Source organism: Dromiciops gliroides, chromosome 4, assembly GCF_019393635.1.
Source record: "Dromiciops gliroides isolate mDroGli1 chromosome 4, mDroGli1.pri, whole genome shotgun sequence".
NCBI lineage: Eukaryota > Metazoa > Chordata > Mammalia > Microbiotheria > Microbiotheriidae > Dromiciops > Dromiciops gliroides.
Window position 1 is genome coordinate 232,385,873 of NC_057864.1, and position 13,207 is coordinate 232,399,079.

The following is a 13,207-nucleotide window of genomic DNA, read 5'->3' on the forward strand; positions in this document are numbered from 1 at the left end:
GAATCTAGTAGGCAAGATAGAAGAGTTGAGAAAAAAGCAATGTTATTAACTGACATATGATGTTTTTAATAATCATAATAACTGATCTTTTACATGGCACTTTTGGGTTTACAAACCACTTTTGTCTCCTCTCGATAACCTAGTGATGTGGGTACTACAGATATCATGTCCATTTTACAAATGTGGAAACTGAAGTGCAAAGAGGTTACGTATTTTGCCCATAGTTACACAACTAGTAAATGTGAGGGGTAGAATTCAAACTTAGGATATCCCTGAATCCAAGGTCAGCACTCATTCTACTACACTGTCTTCCTTAGGAAGAAACACTCTTTCAACTAGATCATACTGTCATATGATATATTTTCCCATCAATGCCTTGGAATATAGGTAAGATCATCATCCTTTATGTTAGGAGGTTAGTTTCTTCTCTTCCCTAAATACAATTAATCCTTCATTGTTACATTCATTCATTGGATGTACACATCCCAATAGTGCTTGGCACTGCACTGGATACAAACTTTTATAAGGCACAGCCCCTGATCTCCAGGAGCTATTTCAGTGTAGGTGATCTTTCCAGTGGTTCGGGTCCAGCAATCTAACCAAGCCTTTTCATCTTAGGTGCATGTCATTGTTCAGTTGTTTCAGTCATGTCTAACCCTTCCTGACCCCATTTGGGATTTTCTTGGAAAGATACTGGAGAAATGATGTATAGTGAAGTGAGCAGAACCAATAGACACAGAGAAGAAATATTGTTTGAGGAAGAACTGTGAACGACTTGACTATTCTCAACAATACAACGATTGAAAACAACCCCAAAGGACTATTGATGAAACATACTATCCACCTCCAAAGAAAGAACTGATATTGATGGAACAGACAGAAGCATGCTATTTTTCACTTTCTTTCATTTTTTCTTTTAATCAAGTTTTCTTGTACAAAATGACAAATATGGTAATGTTTTATATAATGATATATGTAAAACCCTAAAAAAAAAAAAGAAAAGAAAAGATACTAGAGTGGTTTGCCATTTCATTCTCCAGCTTATTTTATAGATGAGGAAACTGAGGCAAACAGGTTGAAGTGACTTGCCCAGGGAACATGAAGCTAGTAAGTATCTGAGGCCAGATTTGAACTCAGGAAGATCAGTTTTCCTGACTCCAGGCCCAGTACTCTCACCACTGTACCATGTAGCTTCAGTTATATTATCATACTTTTTCTATATTAAGGCTTGTAACAGGGCATCTTAAAAAAAATTTTGGTGAGGCAATTAGAGTTAAGTGACTTGCCTAGGGTCACACAGCTAGTAAGCGTTAAGTGTCTGAGGCTGAATTTGAACTCAGGTCCTCCTGACTTCAGGGCTGGTGCTCTATCCACTGTGCCACCTAGCTGCCTCCTGGTGCTATGATTTTTAGCTACAGCACTGTGAGGCACCAAACTTGGGGTCAAAATGGCTGCATTTGCTGAATGACCTTGGATAAGTCACAAGTCACCCTCTGCCTTAGGGTTTTTGATTTGTAAATGGGAAATTGGAGATCATTATGAAGATCAAGTAAACTCATGTTTATAAAGTTCTGTTATATAAATGTCAGCTATTGTTATTAGAACTGTTTTGAGACCTCTCATGTTTAAGGTTTTCTTGAGGAGGCACAGCAGATAGAGTGTAGAACCTGGAGTCAGGAAGAGAAATTCACTTAACCCTGTTTGCCTCAGTTCCTCATCTGTAAAATGAGCTAGAGAAGGAAATGGCAAACCATGCCAAGAAAACTCCAAATAGGGTCATGAAGAGTCAGACATGACTGAAACAACTGAACATTATCTTTCCTATAGACAGTTTTTAAAAATCATCATCCCTCTTCCACTCCATAATTAAATCAAAATATCAAGAATTTTATTTCATGATGTTGAACCTCTCCTAACTTAGGCTAGTCTAAGACAAAGAGACATGAGGTCTGTCATTGGGCCAATACACGATCAAGCCAATATACTGGTTAAAATGAGCGATTCTCATCTCATATAATATTCATGTTATATAAGGGGCTACTGGAGCCAGCTCTTACCCTCTCCAGAAGGCTGTTAAATTTTTAGTGTGAACATTTACACCTCAGAAATCAGTAAATTTATCAAATCAGGGTTTGATTTATTGTTCTATTGATTGTCTAGACTTAAGAAAGTGTTGGGTAAAACGTTAATAATGCTGATTTTAAAAAAATAATGCTGATTAAACTTAAAGATGTGTTGTATGCACTTTTTTTTTCCTTTGGAGAGTCAGTTGTAAAACATTTATCAGTACACACCACTGGTTATAAGCCTTTCCCCATCATATTGAATATTGGATTCTGATCCATATTCCATTGTATGAGATTATCATCTCTCTCCCTTTTTAACTCAAGAGGGCAAATGTGACCTCACAGGCATTATTGAGATTTGGTAGGATAAAAACTGGATTATGACTCTGTATGGGTATATTTGATTCAAAAGAAACTGGATAGGTAAAAGGAAGATGAGGTAGCATTGTATTTTTTTTCTTTTCAAAAATTATTTTATTTCCCCCAATTACATGTAAATTTTAAAAGAAATTTCAATAGTATTTTTTAAATTACATGTAAATATATTTTTCAACATTTATTTCTGTAAGATTTTTTTTTTTTTTGCAGGGCAATGAGGGTTAAGTGACTTGCCCAGGGTCACACAGCTAGTAAATGTCAAGTGTCTGAAGCCAGATTTGAACTCAGGTCTTCCTAACTCCAGGTTCCATGCTCTATTCACTTTAACACCTCATTGCCTAGATTATGAGAAACAGAAAAGAAATAAAAATACTGGAAAAGGGCAAATGTCCTAATTTTTAAGAAGAGAAAGAGAACAGTCTGCAAACTATAGTCCAGTGAGCTTGATTTTGATTACTAGGGAAATTATAGAACAACTAATTTAAAAGAGGGTTGTAAAGCAAAGCTTCTTAAACTGTGGGTCTCAACCCTACATGGGGACAAGTAATTGAATGTGAGGGTTGCAAAAAATTTGGCAGCAAATGTTTGATTTGTATGCCTATTTTACATACCTATATACCCGGGGTAAAGTAACAATTTCTTGGGCAAAAAGGGGTCATGAGTGGAAAAAGTTTAAGGAGCCCTGTTGTAGAGTATTTAGAAAAGGAACTAGTGAATTTAAGAATTAAGCAAGGCTTCTACAAGGTCAGGTCATGTCGGATGGACCTCTTTTTTTTAGACAGGATTACATTAGTAGATGAAGGGAACACTATTGATTTAATTTATCTAGATTTTAGCAGAAATTTTAAATAAAATGTCTCAAAGTATAAGATGAAGATAATTAAAAAATGGTTGTGTGGATAGACTCATGGTTCTATGTCAATCTGACAGAAAGCATCCAGTGTAATATTCTGTAATGTTTATTTTTTTAAAAATAAATGCTTTCTTATTTATTTTTATACATATTTATGATCTATCCCTCTCACTGCCCCCTATTATTCCAGTTGAACAGTAACAACAATAATTGTGGGAAAACAATAATAGTTTTTTTGGGGGGGGAATTCCTCCATTGGGTATGCCTGAAAATAAATGCTTCTCTCTGCCTTTTAAATTCATCACCTCTCTCTCAAGAGAAGAGTTCATTACCTCTCAGTGAGGAGAAGCTAGATTTTAGAGCTGTGGTGATGGATGAAGTTGTGTTAACAGTTGAGCAAGGTGTTTCATCTTTGGTTTTTGGGACTCTTGTTTTATTATTATTTTAAAAAATTTATTCCATTATTTATTTCTTTTTATTCCTTTTTTTTTTTTTTTTTTTTTAGTGAGGCAATTGGGGTTAAGTGACTTGCCTAAGGTCACACAGCTAGTAAGTGTTAAGTGTCTGAGGCCGGATTTGAACTCAGGAGTCAGGAGTCCTCCTGACTCCAGGGCCAGTGCTCTATCCACAGCGCCACCTAGCTGCCCCCTCTTGTTTTATTATTACATTGATCAGAATTTTACAGGATTTTTTTTCTCCATAAAGTTATTGTCATTGTATTCACCTCACTATGCATCAGTTCCTAAAACATGTGAACTGTTTCTTCATAGTTTGGGGGCCACTAATCCATATGTAAGGATCTCCATGGGCCTCATATTGAGATTCTATGTGCTAGAAGCATAGAGGAAGGAGCAGTCTAAGGTACATCTCTGAGAAAAGGGAGGACTGAGCTAAGAATAGAGCTATAGAGGAGACTCTGACTACAAATTTCTCACATCAGAAGACCCTGAATAAGATAAGAAAAATAGGCAAAGCATAAGTTAAAGAGAAAATCATTCGGGAGGAGGAAGACCAAATCAAGATGTATAGGTCTGTTGCGGTCAGATTGTGGTTCTTAACAGATCACTAAATAACAGAAGACTACTCATATCAGCAGCCACTACGAGATCTAAAGGCCAAATGTTGTAAGGAGGAGCTAGACTTTAGAGCTGTGAAATTTTGTTAACAGTCAAGCAAGGGAATTTGGAATACTGTTTTATTGTAGGACAGATTGGTGGCACAGTGGATAAAGCACCAGGCTCCATAGTCAGGTTGACTCATCTTCATGAGTTCAAATCTGGTTTCAGACATTTATTAGCTGTGTGACCCTGGGCAAGTCATTTAACCCATTTATCTCAGTTTCCTCATCTATAAAATGAGCTGGAGAAGGAAATGAAGTATCTTTGTCAAGAAAATCCCATGTGAGTTCAAAAGCAGTAGGACAAGACTGAAAAACAATGGAACACCAAGTTTTTAGAGGAAGAAATCCAAGCTATCAACAGGGTAATATAAGAAAAATTCAAAGTAATTAATTAGTTAGAGAAATTAAAACTATCTCACAGCCATTAGGTTAGCAAAGCTCACAAAAGAGGAAAATGACAAATTTTGGAGAGGTGGTGGGAAAACATGTACAATAATGCCTTATTGTAGCTGCTGTGAATTAGTTCACAGCTGGAAAGCAATTAGAAACTATACCCTAAAAAGCTATAACAGTGCATACTCAGAGATATCACTAGTAGGTCTATCTTCCCCAAAAGGAACCACATATACAAAAAACATTTATACCAGCCCTTTTTTGGTGTGTGGTGGCTAAGAACTGGAAACTGGCATGGGTGGTGGTGCTCATCAAATGGGCAATCAAGTTAAGGTATATGAATGTGAAGGAATACTTCTGTGCTTCAAGAAATGATAAAGGGAATGGTTTCAGAGAAACCTGGGAATACTTTTATGAGCTGATGCAAAGTGAAATGAACAGAACCAAGAGAACAATTTATAGAATAACAATATTGTAAAGACAAATAATTCTGAAAGTCTTAGGAATGCTGATCAACACAATGACCAGTCATGATTCCAGAAGTCTTATCATGAACCATACTATCCACTTCCTGATAGATTCAGAATGTATAATGAGATATAATTATTTTGGACATGGCCAATCTCTTGCTTGACCACACGTGTTTTACTTGACTATACATGTTTATAGCAAGGGTTTTCCTTTTCTTGTGGTTTTTTTTTTCCACTGAGAGATGAGAGGAGGTGAGAGGGAGAAAAGTTGGATTTTTGTTTTTAAATTTTAATTAAAAACAGCTTGTTTATATCCTCTGACTATCTATTTGAGGAATGGCTAGCTCTTAATCTTATAAATTTGAATCGGTTACTTATATGTCTTGGATATTAGACTTTTATCAGAGAGACTTGCTGCTAAGATTGTTTCCAATTTACTGTTTCTATTCTAATTTTAACTACATTAGAATTTTTGTGCAGAAATTCTCAATTTTATATAGTCAAAATTGTCCTTTTTATCTTCTGTGATCTTCTCTATCTCTTGTTTAGTCAAGAATTCTTTCCTAAAACAGTTCTTGACCAAACAAGAGATAGAGTATATTATAAAATGCAAAGTGGGTGATTTTGATTACATTAAATTAAAAAATTTTTGTACAAACAGAAGCAATGCATCCAAAATTAGAAGGGAGGCAGATGCCATGTCAGATAATTTCTGATAGAACTTTTTCATTAGTTCTAACTTCCTTTGCTTTTGACTTTTAAAAGAATGTTAGAAATTAGCATTAATTTGCATAAAAAGGCTCAACTATATATTCATTTAAGCTTCCTAAGTTGTGAAGTTCAAACAGTTGGCCTTGTGTAATAGTTGAAGCAATTTGTGCACAAAGCTGATTTCTAAATAACTGAGTGATTATTCATTTTTTTAACAAATCAGTACCAGACATGGAAAATTATCAAATGACATTGTGTTCCCCAACTTATCGACTCATTCCTTCTTACATACCTTCACAGCTTTGAAGTCAAAGGTCAGCAGTAAAGCTCAGTAAGCACCTGCATGGTGACCTCATCCATTACCTTGTCTCAAACTTGGAAATGATTTTCAGTTTATTTACTATACAATAGACATTCATTCCTTTATATTCAGCTAGCTTTTGTTTAACGTGCCACTGCTTTGTCTTCCTGTTACATATGCAATATTTTGATTTCCTTACAATATATGCTGTGCCATTTTGATTTTTATTTTGGTTGGTTGAATAAACTCGTGACACTCAAACATTTGAGGAGAGATTTGCTAAAATGATACCAGTATTTTTTCCAGTTTCATCTCAACTATGATAAACCTGGACATTTTAGATGTTTATCAAAGGTCTTTTATTGGGAAGAAAGTAAGTGTATCAAATAAATGTGTGACATTTATGAGTAATGTTTGCTCTAAACAAACTTTTGAAAATTTAGTTGACAAAATTTTGGATCAACTAAAAAGAAGCATGACTTTTGAAATCTCTGAATGCCTTGGTTCTCAGTATTATCATTCTTTATTGAATTTATTTCTTATTAAAATATGTAGTTTTAAGACTTAAAAAAAAGAAGGGAGGTAGAAAGCTGGGAAACAATTTTTGAGGCCAGTACTTCTGATAAAGGCCTCATCTCTAAAATATATAGGGAACTAAATCAAATTTATAAGAACTCAAGTCATTCCCCAATTGAGAAATGGTCAAAAGATATGAACATGCAGTTTTCTGATGAAGAAACCAAAGCTATCTATTCCCATATGAAAAAATTCTCTAAATCTCTAATGATTAGAGAGATGCAAATAAAAACAACTCTGAGGTACCACCTGACACCTATCAGATTGGCTAAAATGACAAAAAAGGAAAATAATAAATGTTGGAGAAGCTGTGGGAAAATTGGAACACTAGTCCATTGTTGGTGGAGCTGTGAACTGATCCAACCATTCTGGAGAGCAATTTGGAATTATGCCCAAAGGGCGATAAAGCTGTGCATACCCTTTGACCCAGCAATACCACTTTTGGGTCTTTTTCCCAAAGAGATCATGGAAGGGGGAAAGGGACCCACATGTACAAAAATATTTATAGCTGCTCTTTACGTGGTGGCAAAGAATTGGAAGTTGAGGGGGTGCCCATCAATTGGGGAATGGCTGGACAAGTTGTGGTATATGAATACAATGGAATACTATTGTGCTATAAGAAATGATGAGCAGGAGGAGTTCAGAGAAACCTGGAGGGTCTTGCGTGAGCTGATGATGAGTGAGATGAGCAGAACTAGAAGAACATTGTACACAGTAACATCAACATTGAGTGTTGATCTACTGTGATGGACTATATTCTTCTCACCAATGCAATGGCACAGAAGAGTTCCAGGGAACTCGTGATGGAAGAGGATCTCCAAATCCAGGGGAAAAAAAAAAAAGAACTGCGGAGTATAGATGCTAAATGAACCATACTATTTCTTTTGTTTTTGATGCTGTTGTTTTTTTTCTATTTTGAGGTTTTCCATCATTGCTCTGATTTTTTTCTCTTATAACTTGACTAATGCAGAAATAGGATTAATGTTATTATGTGTGTGTATATATATATATATATACATATATATATATATATATATATAACCTATATCAGATTACCTGCTGTCTAGGGGAGGGAGGAGGAAGGGGAGGGAGGGAGAAAAATCTGAAATTGTAAAGCTTGTATAAACAAAGGTTGAGAACTATCTTTACATGTAACGGAAAAAAATACTTTATTAATTTTAAATAATTAATTAATTAATTTTTAAAAAAAGAATTCTTTCCTATCCATAGATTTGAGAGGTAATTTCTTCCTTGATCTTCTGATTTATTTATGATATCACCTTTTATATCTAAGTAACATATACATGTGGAGTTTGGTGTAAGGTGTTGGTCTAAACAATTTCTGCTAGGCTGTTGTCCAGTATTCCCTTCAGTTTTTGTCCAAGAGTGAGTCTTTCCCTCAGTACCTAGAACTTTAGGTTTATCAAATATTTTCCCACTGTGTTACTTTGCTTCTGTATGCTATGTGCTTAACTGGGTCTATTGATTGACCTTCTTTTTTAACCAGTACAAAATTCTTTGAATGATTACTGCTTTATAGTAGTTGAAGATCTGATCCTGATAAATCTCCTTCCTTCCTACTCCCCACCCCCATTATTACCCTTGAGATTCTTAGCTTTTTGATCTTCCATGTGAATTTCATTGTTATTTTTTCAAACTCTATACAATATCCCTTAGGTAGTTTGATTGGTCCAGCACTAAATATGTTAATTAATTTAGGAATAGTGTCTTTTTTATTGTATTGGTTTAACTCACCATAAGTAACTAATATTTCCTTATTATGTAGGTCTCTTTATTTCTGTCAAGAGTGTTACATTCCTAGGAGCAATACACTCCAAGATATTTTATATTTTCTATGGTAATTTTAAATACAATTTCTTTTTCTAGTTCAATCAGTTCTTCTCTGTCACAACTCTTCTCTTTCTCTTGCCCTGTCCCTGATGTCAGGTTTTTATTCTTTCTTCCTTTCTTCTTTACTTTCTCTAACACTTACATTTTATCTTGTTTATGACTATATCCTCACTTATCCTGCCCTCCCTCTCAGATGCCCTTCTCCCTCTCTCTTGTCTCTTTTGAATTTAACATATTTCTATGTAGTTTATACATATGTATAATACTATATAAACTACATATGTGTGTGTAATTGTGTTGAATCTTTTTTGTCTGATTGGAAGTGAGATTCATAGGATACCAATATTTGCCACCTTCCTACATGATATATATTCTTCATCTTATTCACCTCAATTATGTGATTCTCATTTTCTTCCCATTCCTCTTCTTTTCTCACCCTTTCCCTCCTGTTTTCATCTTCTCTTAATACCATCAAAACAGAATAAAACCATCCACAGGCCCTCTTATTTTTACCTTTCTCCATGACCCTTAAAAATATTAGGGTTCTGAAAAGACATTTTATTTTTATCCCCTTTTTAATAGGCAAACAACTTATACCCACATATTCTGCTTTTATTTGATAAACATGTATATTTTTCTATGTTTCTCTTAACACCTGAATTTCCATTGTTGTCTCTTCAGTTCTGGCCTTTTCATCAGGAAAATTTGGAAATGCTCTAGTACAACTCTGTCAAACTCAGATGGAAATGGGGGCCACTAATACATACATAAGGATCTCTGTGGGCCACATCTCAACAGTTTAAAAATGAATGTCATCTATGTTTTATTGTATTTTAAATTCATTTTGTTAGATATTCCCCAATTACATTTTAATCTGGTTTTGATTGCATGCCTTGGACACTTCTGCTCTAGTTCATTAAAGTTCTACTTTTTCCTCCTGTAGGGACTATTTTTAATTTTACCTTGATTTTAAGTCTTTATTTTTTTGCCTTTTGGAATATTAGATTCCAAGCTTTCCTTTATGCTAACAACTTCCAAGTCTTGTGTGGTCTTTGCTGTGGCTCCTTGTTACTTGAATTCTTTCTTTGGAGCTTCTTCTAAGTATCTTTTCTTTAACAACTTCAACCTGTGGATTTTTGCTATAATCTTTCTGGGAATTTTCATTTAGGAGTTTCTTTTAGGAGCTGATTGGTAGATTCTCACAGCTAGCATTTATGTAGTGTTTTAAGGTTTGCAAAAGTGCATCACAAATATTATCTCATTTGGTCCTCACAACAACCCTAAAAGGTAGGTGCTGTTTTCTCCCCATTTTGCAGATGAGGAAATTGAGTCAGACAGAAGTTAGGTATCATATAACTAGTAAGTGTCTGAAGCTGGATTTGAATTCAGATTTTTCTGGCATCAGTTCTATCAGTCTGGACATTCTGCTACCTATCAGCCTTTAATTTCCTATTTCTTTCCTAAGCTTTCTATTTTTCACTTTCTTTCCTGGTTTTAAGAGTTTTCATTGATAATTTCTTAAAATATGGTGTCTAGACCTTTTTTTTGTCATGATACTTAGTCAGTCTGATCATTCTCCGATCATCTCTTGACCTGTTTTCCAGGTCAGTTGTTTCTTAGATTTTCTTCTGCATTTTTCAATCTTTTTATTATGTTTTAATATTTCATCTTGTTTTATTAATTCCAGTGACTTTCTGTCTGACTTATTCTAGTTTTCAGTGGATTTAGTTCTTATATAAGATTTTCCACTGTCTACTGTACAATATAAATTCCCCTGACCCTTTTTCCTCCCTGACTAGTCCATTTGTATCTTGTTTGGTTACTTTCAGGTACTTTTGGAATCTTTATGTCCATATTTTTTTTCTCTAAGACTGTACCTAGACTTGTTGTGGGTCTCTGTCCTTCCCAGAGTTTACCTCCTGGGCATTTCTCAAACTAAGATATATCTAGATTGGAGGCAGGGTGGTAAGGTGTAGTTGGGTCACAAATACTGGGGTATTTGCTGTATGACCCATCACTCTGATATCCTCTTATAATCTTTCCCTTCCCACCCACACACCAGATGGCACAGTTGGGATCTAAAAGCATCTTGATAGTGAATCAACTTATTAAATACCTGCTGTGTGCCAAGTACTCTGCTAAGTGCTGAAGACAAAAGAAAGATAAAAGACCTTCCCTATTCTCATGGGGAGCCAACGAGCAAAAAGCTATGTGCAAACATATACAATATAGATTGGAGATAATCACAGAGAGAAGGAATTAGTATTAAAGGGGAGTCCATGGATTTACTCACCAGCTCCATGCCAATGATTTTCAGATCCGTTTCTAGCCCAACCTCCAGTTTCACATCTTCAGCTCCTTATTAGGCATTTCAAAAGGGATTTCTTGTAGACATCTCAAACTGAACATGACAGAAACTGAATTCATCTTTCTCCCCAATACCCTCTCCTCCATTCCTAACTTCCCTACTGAGGGTACCACTGTCATCCCGGTCTCCCAAGGCTCCCAATATAGGTATCATCCTTGGCTGCTCACTCCTTCTCACCCTCCAAATACAAACTGTTCCCAAGTTCTGTCAATTTAACTTCCATAGCATCTCTTATATACAACCCCTTCTCTCCTCTGACACTATCTCTACTCTGAGGTAGGCCCTCACCACCTTACAGCTAGTCTGGCAAGAGCCATACCCTGCTGGTTGTTCTCTCAGCCTCAAGTCTGTCACCATTCCAGTCCACCCTCCACTCAGCTGTCAAATTGATCTTCCTTAAGCATAGATCTGCGCCCCCCACCCCAATTCAATTAAATTCAGGTGGCTCCCTATTCCCTCTAGGATCATGCATAAATCCTTTGTTTGATTTTTAAAGCTCTTCATAAGCTGTCTCCTCCCTACTTTTCCAGGCTTCTTACACTTTACTCCTTCCCATATACTCTGTCATCCAATGACATTGGCCTCCTTGCTATTCCTCAAACAAGACACTCCATTCTAACTCCAGGCATTTTCACTGGCTGTCTCCCATGCTGAAATTCTCTCCTTTCTCATCTCTTCTTCTGGGCTTCCCTGGTTTTCTTCAAGTCTCAGCTAGAGTCCCATCTTCTGAAAGAATCCATTCTCGGTCTTCTATACATATTGTTTTCATGTTGTCTCCCCCATTAAACTGTGAGTTCTTTGGGAAGAGAGACTCTCTTTTGTCTTTCTTTGTATTCTCATTGCTCATCAAAGCATCTGGCACATAGGAGGCTCTGGTTATTGATTGACTGACTTATGGAAGGATCTAGGATCCTGTGAGGATCCTAGAAAATGACAGGATAATAGATTCATGCCACAGAATAGGTGGCAATGCCTTAACTGTATATGTGTTGTAAAGGCCACTAGGACCTCTTCCATCCTTATCAAGGAAAGTGCTAACCTTCTCTCCTTTCATACAACACAGGATAATAGATTTAGAGGGATCCATGCCAACTTTATCATTTTACAAATGATACTGAGGAAACTGAGACCCAGAAAATTCTTGTTCAGGGTCAAAGTAATAAATTACATAGGTAGTAAGTGGAATCTAAACTCATGTCCTCTGGATCCAAACCTGACACTCTTTCCACCGCACCCCATATCTCAATCCTTCACCTCCTTCTACACATTTCTCCTCCAACCCAGTGGAATCAAAGTTAGACTAGAAGCAGCCCTGTGTCTCTTTCTATTTTTGTGTGTCCCTCCTGAAGTTTCCTGTTGAATTTCCCTCCTTTAATCAACGAGAGAGGAATGTGAGTCTCCCTCTGATACTCAGTGAAACTCATTCTACTCTGCCATTGACCTTGGCCCAGCAACTGAAGGACAGGTCTGAGAACCAGGGGAGTGGAGGGAGGAGACTTGGGGAGCCCTAGCTGGTATGCAGCTGGGGTTCAGGGAGGAGCATCAGGGCTGACAGGAACATAGGGGAGGGAAAGGATAGAGCCTGTGGGAGAGCCCCCAGATGTTTGTATGCCTGGGAGGCAGAACTGTGGAGGAAGGGTTGAGTGGGGGGTGGGGGACGAGCTGAGCAGGGTGGGGGGAGGTAGATTGGAGGCTCATTGTCCAAGCAGGGGGAAGTCCTTTGTTTCCTCTCTTCCCCTGGCAATCCAACCGGATGTGAGCTTGAGCCCTCTCCCTCTTCCCCACCATGCCAAGACCCCCCCACACACACACCCACCCACCCAACCTGCCCTTATGTCAGTGACAGGAATGGGAGGAAGGTGAGTGCTGGACACCTGGGTCCCAGGAGGGGATCTGAGCAAAGTGTCAACTAGGAGCTGGTATGCCTAGGTCCTGGAAGAAGGCTAGGAATTGGAGGAACAACATGCCTTGGTCCTGAGTTAGCCAATAGAATTCATCAGAGTAAGCTCTCTCATCTCTCCCAGCATAGTGCTTAGGGAGGGGCAGGAAGACAGAACTGGGTGGGGACCAGTGAAAGAGGGCAACGGGTCAGGTCTGGCTAGGGGAGGGGGTGGGGAAGT

General features: G+C 37.1%; 1 non-coding gene across 1 annotated transcript; it reads right to left on the reverse strand.

Annotated features, from left to right (window-relative positions):
- Positions 1 to 12,020: 12,020 nt before the first annotated feature.
- On the reverse strand, positions 12,021 to 12,148 carry LOC122727158. Its single transcript, XR_006353106.1, has one exon. It is a non-coding gene; the product is annotated as a U6atac minor spliceosomal RNA (small nuclear RNA).
- Positions 12,149 to 13,207: the final 1,059 nt, after the last annotated feature.